Here is a 12,515-nt window from a genome sequence, read left to right on the forward strand (position 1 = left end):
AAATTGTTCTAGTACTTCTTAGATGCTTATTTCTACTTTTGCTATCCAATATCGACAATTGATACGATACAATGTATCGTATACAATTTTATACAATTGCTAATCAGTAGTATATCAACCCTAAATGTTGGTAGATGATAAATTTATACCCTCCTTTTTAAGGCTATTTCAAATGTAACTCTCCTGGCAAATATGAGAGTAGCGTTTTTTTATATTGCAGTGTTTTGAAATTGAAGTCTTATGTTCCCGTAATACAATTCCAATTCAATATGTTTAAACAGTGCACTGTTTCGATGAATTCCTCCTTATAGATAGATAGTTCCGGTGGAGTATTTTGTTGTCAATCCTACTCCGTTAACCGGACAGAGTCCCATCAATCCCTCATGCGAATGATGCCGGTCCTGAGTTAGCCAAATTCTTGGAACTATTTAAATCATTTGAAGTATAAAGGGTTCTTAGAATACGAAAATTGGAATGGAAAAGGGGTCAAGAAGGTACATATACAATTAACAGGATCTAAACAGATTAAACTTAAGATAGTGTGAAAAAGACAGTGAAAACATAAAGAAGGGGTAAAATACACATATACACGTATACACTTTATCACATCACCTGTATAAAATATAGAAGTTGTGAAATTACTAGGAACCTTATATTTAAAGAATATTACTAAATACTGACAAATAGGAAATTTCATATATATTCATTTATAATTAACTAGTACTAAAGCCCGTGTACACGGGCCATTTTTTGCAGTACAGCGGTCCCACCCCTTGCACACTCCCCCCTCTCTTTTGCTCTCTCTTCCCCCTCTCTTTTGCTTTCTCTCCCCCCTCTCCTTTGCTCTCTCTCTCCCCTCTTTTGCTCTCTCTCTCCCCCTCTTTGGCTCTCTCCCTCCTTTCTTTTGCTCTCTCTCTCCCCCCTCTTTTGTTCTCTCGCCCCTCTTTGGCTCTCTCCCCCCCCCTCTTTGGCTCTCCTCCCCCCCTCTTTGGCTCTCCCCCCCCCCCCCTCTTTTGGCTCTCCCCCCCCCTTTGGCTCCCTCCCCCCCCCCTCTTTGGCTCTCTCCCCTCTTTTGCTCTCTCTCCTCTTTGGCTCCCTCTCTCCCCCCCTCTTTGGCTCTCCCCCCCCCCTTTGGCTCTCCCCCCCCTTGGCTCTCTCCCCCCCCCTTTGGCTCACTCCCCCCCCCTTTGGCTCTCCCCCCCCCTCTTTGGCTCTCCCCCCCCTCTTTGGCTCTCTCTCCCCCCTCTTTGTCTCTCTCAACTCTTTTGCTCTCCTCTTGGCTCTCTCTCTCCCCCCTCTTTGGCTCTCTCCCCCCTTTAGCTCTCTCCCCCCCCCCTTTGGCTCTCTCCCCCACTCTTTGGCTCTCTCCCCCCCCTCTTTGGCTCTCTCCCCCCTCTTTGGCTCTCCCCCCCTCTTTGGCTCTCCCCCCCCCTCTTTGGCTCTCTCTCCCCCCTCTTTGGCTCTCTCTCCCCCCTCTTTGGCTCTCTCTCCCCCATCTTTGGCTCTCTCTCCTTTTTGGCTCTTTTTCCTCTTTGGCTCTCTCTCTCCCCCCCTCTTTGGCTCCCCCCCTTCTCTTTGGCTCTCCCCCCCTTCTCTTTGGCTCTGCCCCCCCCCTTCTCTTTGGCTCTCCCCCCCTTCTCTTTGGCTCCCCCCCTTCTCTTTGGCTCCCCCCTTCTCTTTGGCTCTCCCCCCCATCTCTTTGGCTCTCCCCCCCCATCTCTTTGGCTCTCCCCCCTTCTCTTTGGCTCTCCCCCCCCTTCTCTTTGGCTCTCCCCACCTTCTCATTGGCTCTCCCCCCCCTTCTCTTTGGCTCTCACCCCCTCTTCTCTTTGGCTCCCCCCTTCTCTTTGGCTCTCCCCCCTTCTCTTTGGTTCTCCCCCCCTTCTCTTTGGCTCCCCCCCTTCTCTTTGGCTCCCCCCCTTCTCTTTGGCTCCCACCCCTTCTCTTTGGCTCTCCCCCCCCTTCTCTTGTGCTCCCCCCCTCTTTGGCCCTTCTCCCCACCCCTCTCCTGCTCCCTCTCTGGCTCTGTCTTCACATCGCGGGACCCCGCCCGGCCACGCCCCATCGCGGCGACACCCGCCCGGCCACGCCCCTCGTGACGCCCGACCACGCCCCTCGCGACGCCCAGCCACGCCCCTCACGACGCTCCAGTCGGCCACAAACAGCTGTGAGGTCTGGGGAGCGCGTGGCCGCTTCTCACGCAGCAGACCTCACAGCTGTTGAGTAGCTTACCTCGCGCTCCCCAGACCTTACAGCTGTTTGTGTACCTCGCGCTCCCTATCTCAAGGCCAAGTGTTTGTCTCTACTGCGCATGACGGCTTCAGACAAACACTTGGCCTTTTATAATATAGGATTGTGTACAAATAGGGACTTCATATATATTTATATATATTTAATTGTGTGCAACTGGAATCAGCATTTTTCTTTGCGCCACCTATTCATGTATGAACCCTGCCTGTCTGACTACTCTGCCTGTTTAACCCCTAAATTGCTGGATTGAATACTGCTGCTGAACTCTGCTTGTCTGGCTACTCTGCCTGTTTAACTCCTAAATTGCTGGATTGATTACTGCTGCTGAACTCTGCTTGTCTGACTACTCTGCCTGTTTAACCCCTAAATTGCTGGATTCATTACTGCTGCTGAACTCTGCTTGTCTGACTACTCTGCTTATTAACCCCTGTTGTTCTGGATTGCCTCTTTGTTGCCAAACCCTGCCTGCCTGATCATTCTAGTGGTGTGCCCTTGGACTGCTTTACTGTTGCCAAACCCTGCCAGCCTGACCATTCTAGTGGTTTGCCCTTGGATTGCTTTACTGTTGCCAAACCCTGCCTGTCTGATAATTCTAGTGATTTGCCTTGGACTGCTCTGCAGTTGCCGCTGGGGACTGTTCTGCCTGTGGTGAGTGCCGCCTTCCTTATCTTACTAACTTTCTCTGCTCTGGGATATTCCCTATCATTCCGGCTCGACGCCAGGATAACAAGACTACTGGCCAAGTTCGGTCTGATAGAGGAGTATCCCACGAGGATAACAGATACCAAATAAAAGCTACATTTTATAACTACGAAAACGCTCTGACTGGTGCTGCTCATAGTTGTATGTGATCAATTTTGGGGGTAGTGAGCACAGCAGAACGCTGAAGGATCCAATTACCAAGGAGTAAGTCATGTCACCCGGTGCAGGTATCTCAGTGGAGGAGGCAGAATGTGACATCAGAGGTATGTGCCAGAGAGTCGATAGAGGGAGAGCAATCAACCTGAAGGCAGTAGAACAGAGAACGAAAGAGCCGGATAACTTGAACTGACAGCCTTTCTAAATGGAAGCCTCCTGTGGACCGATCTCCGATAGACGAGAACAAAGGCGAGCCGACACTCCACACATTGAGACACACATTTTACACTTTGCTCCCAGAATAGGGGCTTTTGCAGATAGACAGTTTAACACAGTGACTATTCTCCTGTCTTAATATACATACATAGACTGCCAGTGTCTGTACACTTTTGGCTATGATTGTGACCTTCAGGTGCCGAGACTTTTTTTATGTTTGCTAAAAAAAGGTTGACAACTTCATGATCTATCATGAATATGGCAACTAAGTAGATTTGAAAAAACACACATAAATAAGTATTAGGTCCTGGGTAAAATTACAAACTCAAAACTGGCACCCATAAGCTACATATGTGACCCCAACCATATCTGGGGGCTCTTGGCTAGGAGAAAAAAATATTGTTCTGTATCAGTTAAGTTGAAAAGTTTGGAATTTTAGAAGGATCCCTAGGTAAGTAACAAGGTAGTCCAGTGGTAACTAGGATTGTAGTCCTTGATATATCAATTAGTAAAGATATTTGAATTAGGTACACAGTGGCTTCTATAACGAATAAACAAACAAACAAATTGATTTTTTGTGCAGTTGCTGGCTTGTAGTAGTAGTTATAGCTACTACTTCCACTTTGTTTAAATTTAAGATGATGTTACTCTGCTCTTCTGCTTCCCTGAAGACATTACCTAGAGAAAAAAGCAAACATGTATTTTCATTAACAAACAAATGTCAAACAACTCCATAGGACAGAATCTCCATTTTTTCCATAGTGAACGATTCAACCAAAGCAACATATTTTTTGTCACATGTCTAGTAAAGTTATAAGTTCCCATATGAATAGGGCCCTCAATTCCTCTTGCATTTGTTTGTTAAACTTTGTCTTGTCTCTTTCAAGTTTTGTATCATTGTCTTACTTGAAAGATCTGTACCCATGGACAGTGATGCGGAATATGTTATTATTATTATTATACTTTATTTATGAAGTGCCAACATATTCTGCAGCGCTGTTCATGGATACAATTCATTTAAATAAAACAATATAAGACTTGTAAGAAACAGGACAACATTTACAAACACATACCGGAGGGATTGAGGGTCCTATTCCCGTGGGAACTTACATTCAATATGTTGGTGCTTTATAAATAATGTACAATGATAATAAAATATTGTGAAAATCTGGTTATATATATAATAATTAGTGTCACAAAGAATGTAGATTATCTAGGTTATATATAATCATGTTTTAATGAGGGGTGAGTTAAAAGGGGTGTGCCTCAGGGTTTATTGCTGGGGCCTGTATTTATATAAATTATCTAAATGTTTGTTAGAAGAGTTGACACAGCTGGAGGGGTAGATCAAAACAAATGTGGCATTAAAAGCTAATAGGAGTAGTTAAGTGAGTGGAATCTAAAATGTAACATTTTAAAGAAAGTTCATGGTGCAAGAATATAAATTATAGGTTCAGTTGTACTTTACTGAGAACAACACAATATACATAAGACTTGGGTGTTATTATTGTAGATGATTTAAATATAACACAGAAGGAAATGCCAGTAAAATGATTGATTATTTTAGGAAGCAGAATATACAGTCCCTTATTCCAATTGATCATATTTCCCATGCTAAGTGCACCATGTAGCTTTTTTTGTGGGGTTTCAAACTCAAAGCAATTCCAGTCATTTTAAAATCCCATCTGTTGACTGTGAGGTTATCAAATGTATATGTGACACAATAACATCCCTATAACTTTTATGAGCACAATTCAACACTGGTATTCCAAATATTAACAAAACTATTTTCAGAAGCTTTTAACAAGATTTGTGGACCTTACCCATTCAACACAATAGATGTATTGAAAACCCATTTTTGGCATTTTTCCAAGCTGCATTTCTTGCCTGTTTGTGCAGCTTTTATTCTATGTGAATTGAAATCTAATGCATTTTGCAATGCTTTTTAAGCTTTTTTAATTCACTATAGGCACACACAAGAGGTATCTGCACTGTGCTCTGCACACAGAGTGTATTTACCACTCATGAGATGAGGGATTTTTAAGGCTGCATTTTTAGGGCATATATAAGTAGATTAATGCTGCTTTAATAAATGTGTTTACTTCTTAATATGATAAAAATAATATATCTTACATTACCCTTTTAAATTATGAAAGTTGTACACAATTTAAACACAATCATCAGAATGCTAATTTGTGATTGTAAACATTTTTTTTTTAATGTTAGTTGTAAAATTACTCCAAATAATATGGAATTATTAATGTGACATACGTTACATATTTCTTGAATGAAAAAAAAAATGCATTAAAACATTAGGCAGTCATTATCAGTATGGAATCAAATTGTGATCATGTGCATATCAATATATCAATAGAAAACAGATGGTATAATATCACAGGGTACGCACACACTGTAGCAGCGCCCTAATGTGCTGATAGAAGCATTCTGGAGACTCTCAGTGCTCTATCTCACTGAACTCCGGCCACCAGCTCTCTCCAGGAGCAAGGTAACAAACTTGTATATTCAGCTAGGACAGGCAAGAAACGCGTTGCATATCAGGGGGCTTTAATGTCATTTTTAACCCCCAAATTTTGAAGCACTTTTATGGTTTTATTAAAATCTGTGTTTTTAACTATTAACTAAACAAATTGCCTTTCTTCATTTGCTACCGAATATACAAGTGTGTTGCCTTCCTCCTGAAGAGAGACTTGGGGCCCCGAGTTTCAGTGAGCTGAAGCACTGAGAGTCTCCAAACCACTTCTATTAGCACAATTAGGGTGCTATACTGTGTGAGTACCCTGTGATATTATACGTCTGATTTCTATTGATATGCACATGAAGCGCCTTCTTTTTCTATAACTAGTACCTGTGTCACCATTTGCAGAATCGGTGATAGAGGAGCAGCTGTGCTTTGTGCACCTGAGAATAAACCGACTATCCTACCATATCTTGAGAACATCTTCATTTGTTTCTACTTTGTTTTGACCATCATTGTATTGAAACTGTAAATCTCTATATTTAAAGATTAGTTTGTAAATTAGTTTTTTTTTGTAGGTTCACTTTTTAGGATTGATTATTGGTGCCCCCTATGAGAACTTAGATTCCCAGGTTTAATATTCTGTGATCATGCATTAATATTGTCATTTCCATGCTAGATTTGTATTCCATTAAGGTTTGAAAATCTGTGGAAAGCTTTTTGAAAAGCCATTTATACTAGTCCTAAAGCCCGTGTGCATGGGCCATTTTTTGCAGTATAGCGGTTCCACCTCTTGCTCTCACTTTCTATCCCCCCTCTCTTTTGCTCTTTCCCCCTCTCTTTTTCTCTCTCTCTCCCACTCTCTTCTGCTCTCTCTCTGCCCCTCTCCATATTTTGCTCTCTCTCTCCTCCACACTTTTGCTCTCTCTCCCCCCTCTCTTTTGCTCTCTCTGTCTTTTGCACTCTCCCCCTCTCCTTTTCGCTCTCTCCTCCTCTTTTGCTGTCTCTCTCCCTCTCCTTTGCTCTCTCTATCCGCCCTCTTTTGCTCTCTTTCCTTTCTCCCCCCTCTCTTTTGCTCTCTCTATCCCCCTCTTTTGCTCTCTCTACCCCATCTCTTTTGCTCTCTCTCCCCTCTCTTTTTCTCTCTCTCCCCCCTCTCTTTCCCCTTCTCCCCCCTCTTATTTGAGCTCTCTCCCCCCTCTCTTTTGCGCTCTTCCCCTCTCTTTTGCTCTCTCTCTCCCCCCTCTCTTTCCTCCTCCTCTTTTTTGCATGCTCTTGCCCCTCTTTTGCACTCCCCCCCTCTCTTTAACTCTCTCTCCTCTCTCTTTTGCTCTCTCCCCCTTTCTCCCCCTCTCTTTTTGCTGTCTCTCTCCCTCTCTTTTGCTTTCTCTCCCCCTACTCTTTTACTCCCTCTCTTTTGTGCTCTCTCTTCCCCTCTCTTTTGCACTCTCTCCCCTCTCTTTTGCTCTCTCTCCCCCTCTCTTTTGCTCTCTCTCCTCCTCTCTTTTGCTCTCTCTCCCCCTTTCTTTTGCTCTATCTCCCCTCTCTTTTGCTCTCTCTCCCCCTCTCTTTTGCTGTCTCTCTCCCTCTCTTTTGCTCTCTCTAACCCCCCTCTTTTGCTCTCTCCCCCCATCTTTTGCTCTCTATCACCCCTCTTTTGCTCTCTCTATCCCCCCTCTCTTTTGCTCTCTCTATCACCCCTCTCTTTTTCTCTCTCTATCTCCCCTCTTTTGCTCTCTCTATCCCCTCTCTTTTGCTCTCTCTCTCCCTCTCTTTTTCTCTCTCTATCTCCCTTCTTTTGCTCTCTCTATCCCCCTCTTGTGCTCTCTCTCTCCCCCCTTTCTTTTGCTCTCTTTCCCCCCCTCTCTTTTGCTGTCTCTCTCCCATTCTCTTTTTGCTCTTTCTATCCCCTCTCTTTTGCTCTCTCCCTCCTCTCTTATGATCTCTCTCTCCCCCTCTCTTTTGCTCCTCTCTCTCCCCTCTCTTTTGCTCTTTCTCTCTCTCCCCCTCTCTTTCCCCTCCTCCCCCCTCTCTTTTGCGCTCTCTCTCCCCTCTCTTTTGCGCTCTCCCCCCCTCTCTTTTGCTCTCTCTCTCCCCTCTCTTTCCTCCCCCCTCTCTTTTGCATGCTCTTGCCCCTCTTTTGCGCTCTCCCTGCTCTCTTTTGCTCTCTCTCCCCTCTCTTTTGCTCTCTCTCTCCCCTTTCTCCCCCTCTCTTTTGCTGTCTCTTTCCCTCTCTTTTGCTCTCTCTCCACTCTCTTTTGCTCTCTCCCCTTCCTTTTGCTCTCTCTCTCCCCCCTCTTTTTTTCTCCCTCTCTTTTGCTCTCTCTCTTCCCCTCTATTTTTCACTCTCCCCCCTCTCTTTTGGTCTCTCACCCCTCTCTTTTGTCTCTCTCCCCCTCTCTTTTGCTCTCTCTCACCCCTTGCTTTTGTTCTCTCTCTCTCTCTTTTGCTCTCTCTATCCCCCTCTTTTGCGCTCTCTCTCCCCCTCTTTTGATCTCTCCTCCCTCTCTTTTGCTGTCTCTCTCCCTCTATTTTGCTCTCTCTATCCCCCCTCTTATGCTCTCTCTCCCCCATCTATTTTGCTCTCTCTCTCTCTCCCCCTCTATTTTGCTCTCTCTCTCCCCCCTCTATTTTGCTCTCTCTATCCCCCTCTCATTTCTCTCTCTCCCCCCTCTTTTGCTCTCTCTATCCCCTCTCTTGTGCTCTCTCTCTCCCGTTTATTTTGTTCTCTTTCCCCCTCTCTTTTGCTGTCTCTCTCCCCTCTCTTTTGCTTTTTCTCTCCCTCTCTTTTGCTTTCTCTCCCCCTCTCTTATACTCTCTCTCTCCCTCTCTTTTGCTCTCTCTCTCCCTTCTCTTTTGCTCTCTCTCTCTCCCCTCTCTTTTGAGCTCTCCCCCCTCTCTTTTGCTCTCTTCCCCTCTCTTTTGCTCTCTCTCTCCACTTTCTCCCCCTATCTTTTGTTCTCTCTCCCTCTCTTTTGCCCTCTCTATCCCCCCTCTTGTGCTCTCTCTCTCCCCTTTATTTTGTTCTCTTTCCACCTCTCTTTTGCTGTCTCTCTCCCCCTCTCTTTTGCTTTTTCTCTCCCTCTCTTTTGCTTTCTCTCCCCCTCTCTTATATGCTCTCTCCCCCTCTCTTTTGCTCTCTCTCTCTCCCTTCTCTTTTGTTCTCTCTCTTACTCCCCCCTCTCTTTTGCTCTCTCTCTCCCCTCTCTCTTTTGCTCTCTCTCTTACTCCCCCTCTCTTTTGCTCTCTCTCTCTCCCCTCTCTTTTGAGCTCTCCCCCCTCTCTTTTGCTCTCTTCCCCTCTATTTTGCTCTCTCTCTCCACTTTGTCCCCCTCTCTTTTGTTCTCTCTCTCTCTCTCCCTCTCTTTTGCCCTCTCTCTCCCCTCTCTTTTGCTCTCTCTCTCCCCTCTCTTCCCTCTCTCTTTTGCGCTCTCTCGCCCCTCTTTTGTGCTCTCCCCCTCTTTTTTGCTCCCTCTCCCCTCTCTTTTGCTCTCTCTCCCCTTTCTCCCCCTCTCTTTTGCTGTCCCTCTCCCTCTTTTTCTCTCTCTATCCCCCCTCTATTTTTTTGCTCTCTCTATCCCCCCTCTTTTGCTCTCTCTCTCTTACCCCCCTCTTTTGATCTTTTGAGCTGTCTCACATCATCGTCCACATGGCCCCGCCCACATCACACCCAGCCCAGACCATGTCATGCCCGGCCCCACCTGTGTCATGCCCCCCTCACACCTGGTCAGCCCTAGATGCCAGCCAGGTCAGTCTGTTGAAGTAGCAAAAAATGATGAAGTCCCGGGAGTTAAAAATAAAAATATAGAAGTTTATTGATAGTAAATAAAACATCAAAAAGGTAGTAAAAAACATAGAACAGTCTAACGCGTTTTGGCTAGCTTTTGCCGTAATCATAGACGATGCCTAGTATACATTTACTCAGACTTATATACATATCTAATTACATGTTAATCAAAGTCAGCTGTATAGTTAACCCATTCAAACTAGAAGTGGAATACGTGGCTGCAGAGAACAAAAACACAATCCTATCACACTACTTATATCAAATGTTTACATTGTCATTAAAGTTAAAATCAAAAGAGGTGTTACATATCTTTTATATAAGGGGATTTACAAATCAGCCCAGTAATATCATGGTGTTAAATAACTTATCCGTTATTAGGGGACCTCATTACAATCTAGTACATAGTTTGATTATCTGTTATATGAATATAATAGCTCCTACTTAATTTACAGAGCACAGACATATTCATATTTAATTATTAGATAAACATCAAGAAGAAGAATAAATCCTGAACTATGGTCTCATTCAATTACCAATAAAGACCTACATATAAAGATATTCAGTTGATACTCACTTTCTATTTGAGTAATTCTGTTTAAAGAGAAGGACATTTAAAATACTTTAACCCAATGTAGCCTGATTCTTACAGGCATTATTGCTCATCCAGCACACTTTTATAAATATATAGATAGAAAATGTTGTAAAACAGATATCAGATGACTTACTGAGATATATATAGAAATAGAAACAGAAACAAAGACAACAAGAAACAAATCCAAACATAAGTGCATATTAAATGCCTAAAATCAAGGGGAATAAACTCCTTGTTGCATGACATTTATACTTATATCAAGTGGTCCATTTTCATTTCTATCTCTATTTCCATTGCAAAGACAATACGGGAAAGTAGTGTATATTTTTTATATTACTCCCAAAAGTTGACAAGATCAAATTCTGAATTATATCCCCTAGGGACCTGGGTTTTAAGTCTAAAAATCCAATAGACTTCCTGTCTACCTAAAATTAAAGATCTATCTCCGCCTCTTGATGGGGTCTTAATGGTTTTGATTATATTCCAGCTAAAGAATTTTACTGATTGGTAATGGATGTCAATAAAGTGTCTACTTAGTTACGAGCAGGGGACCTTGTTTCTGATGTCACCCAAATTCTCTCTAATACGTCTTCTCACATCATGTGTAGTGAGTCCCACATACTAACCCTTCCATAGTTTGCATTCTGCCAAATAAATAACATAACAAGAGCTACAGTTATGACACCCTTGTATGTTAAAGGTTTCACCGGTTGTATATGATGTGAACGTGTTGGTAACATTATGGTATTCACATGCTTTGCAATGGTTACTACCACATCTGTAGCTACCGTTGTACTTTAGCCATGAACTGTCCTCAGTATGTATTTGTGTGTTTTTTAGTACACTAGGCGAAAGTAAATTTGCAAGTGTATTATTTTTAGAGTAGACAAATCTGCATCCATCACCAATAATTTCTTTTAGAACTTCATCCCCATATAAAATAGGGAGATATTTCTTTACAATGTTACAAATGTCATTGTACTGATTGGAATATTTGGTAATAAATGTAGGTCTATCGTCAATTCTTTTCTCTTTTTTATTTTATAGATCTTCTCTCTTATATTTATCCACTTCATTTTTGATTTTCATAACCTCCCTTCTACAATAGCCTCTTACGATTAATCTATCAGTCAATTCGTCACTCTCCTTAACATAGTCGTTATTTTTTGAACAGTTACGTTTAACTCTCATCATCTGTCCTTTAATAATGCCTTTGAAGACATGTTTTGGAGACTGCTGGTGGCATAAAGTAGTGCATTTCCAGCAATCGGTTTACGGTATAAAGTAGTATTCACACAGCTATGTTCAGTATCTCCCAGTAATGGGATGTCAAGGAAATTTATTTATTTTTTATCCCAATCTTTGGTGAAGCTTAAACCCATTTTATTAGTATTGAGGTAATTGACAAATTCATCAGCTGTATTTTCATCTGCCTCCCAAACTAATACAAGATCGTCAATAAATCTTTTATATTGAATCACATGTTTTCGAAATGGATTCTCATCTCCATAAATGAATAGTTCTTCGAACCATCCAATTACTAAGTTTGCGTATGAGAGCGCGAATTTCACCCCCATCACAGTCCCTTGCCTTTGTATATAATGGTCATTTCCAAATATGAAGCTGTTGTGTTCCAGAAGAAATTTGGTTATTTTCAATACATAATTTTTGAATTCATCATTAAATTTACCATTTTTATCTAGATAATATTCTATAGCTTGCAAGCCAATAGAGTGTGGTATTGAAGAGTACAGCGATATGGTAAGCCAGCTATAGCTTTCTTTCCAATCATTATCCTTAAAGATATTCAATATATGTGTAGTGTCTCTCACATAACTGGTTAGTTTAAGGACATATGGCTGCAGTATATCATCCATCCATTCAGACAGGTGTTCCAACAGGGAACCATTACCTGACACTATGGGTCTCCCTTTGATGTTGTCAAGCCCTTTGTGTGTCTTGGGTAGGTGATAGAATGCAGCCGTTCTTGGATATTCAACATATAGATACTCAAAAGTAGATTTATCAATAAATCCATTTCTTTTACCTTCACTCAAAATTTTAAACAGTTGTTTTTGAAAATCAATGTGGGGATTATAGCTAACCTTCTTATATACATTAGTGTCATCTAATTGTCTGTTGATTACGGCAAAAGCTAGCCGAAATGCATTAGACTGTTCTATGTTTTTTACTACTTTTTTGGTGTTTTAGTTACTATGAATAAACTTCTATATTTTTATTTTTAACTCCCGGGACTTCATCATTTTTTGCTAGTTAATTTTTTAAGAGCTGTGAGGAGCTCTTACTCCTTAGTCCCTGTGAGTATCGGCACAATA

The sequence above is a fragment of the Bombina bombina genome, chromosome 1, assembly GCF_027579735.1.
Source record: "Bombina bombina isolate aBomBom1 chromosome 1, aBomBom1.pri, whole genome shotgun sequence".
Taxonomy (NCBI): domain Eukaryota; kingdom Metazoa; phylum Chordata; class Amphibia; order Anura; family Bombinatoridae; genus Bombina; species Bombina bombina.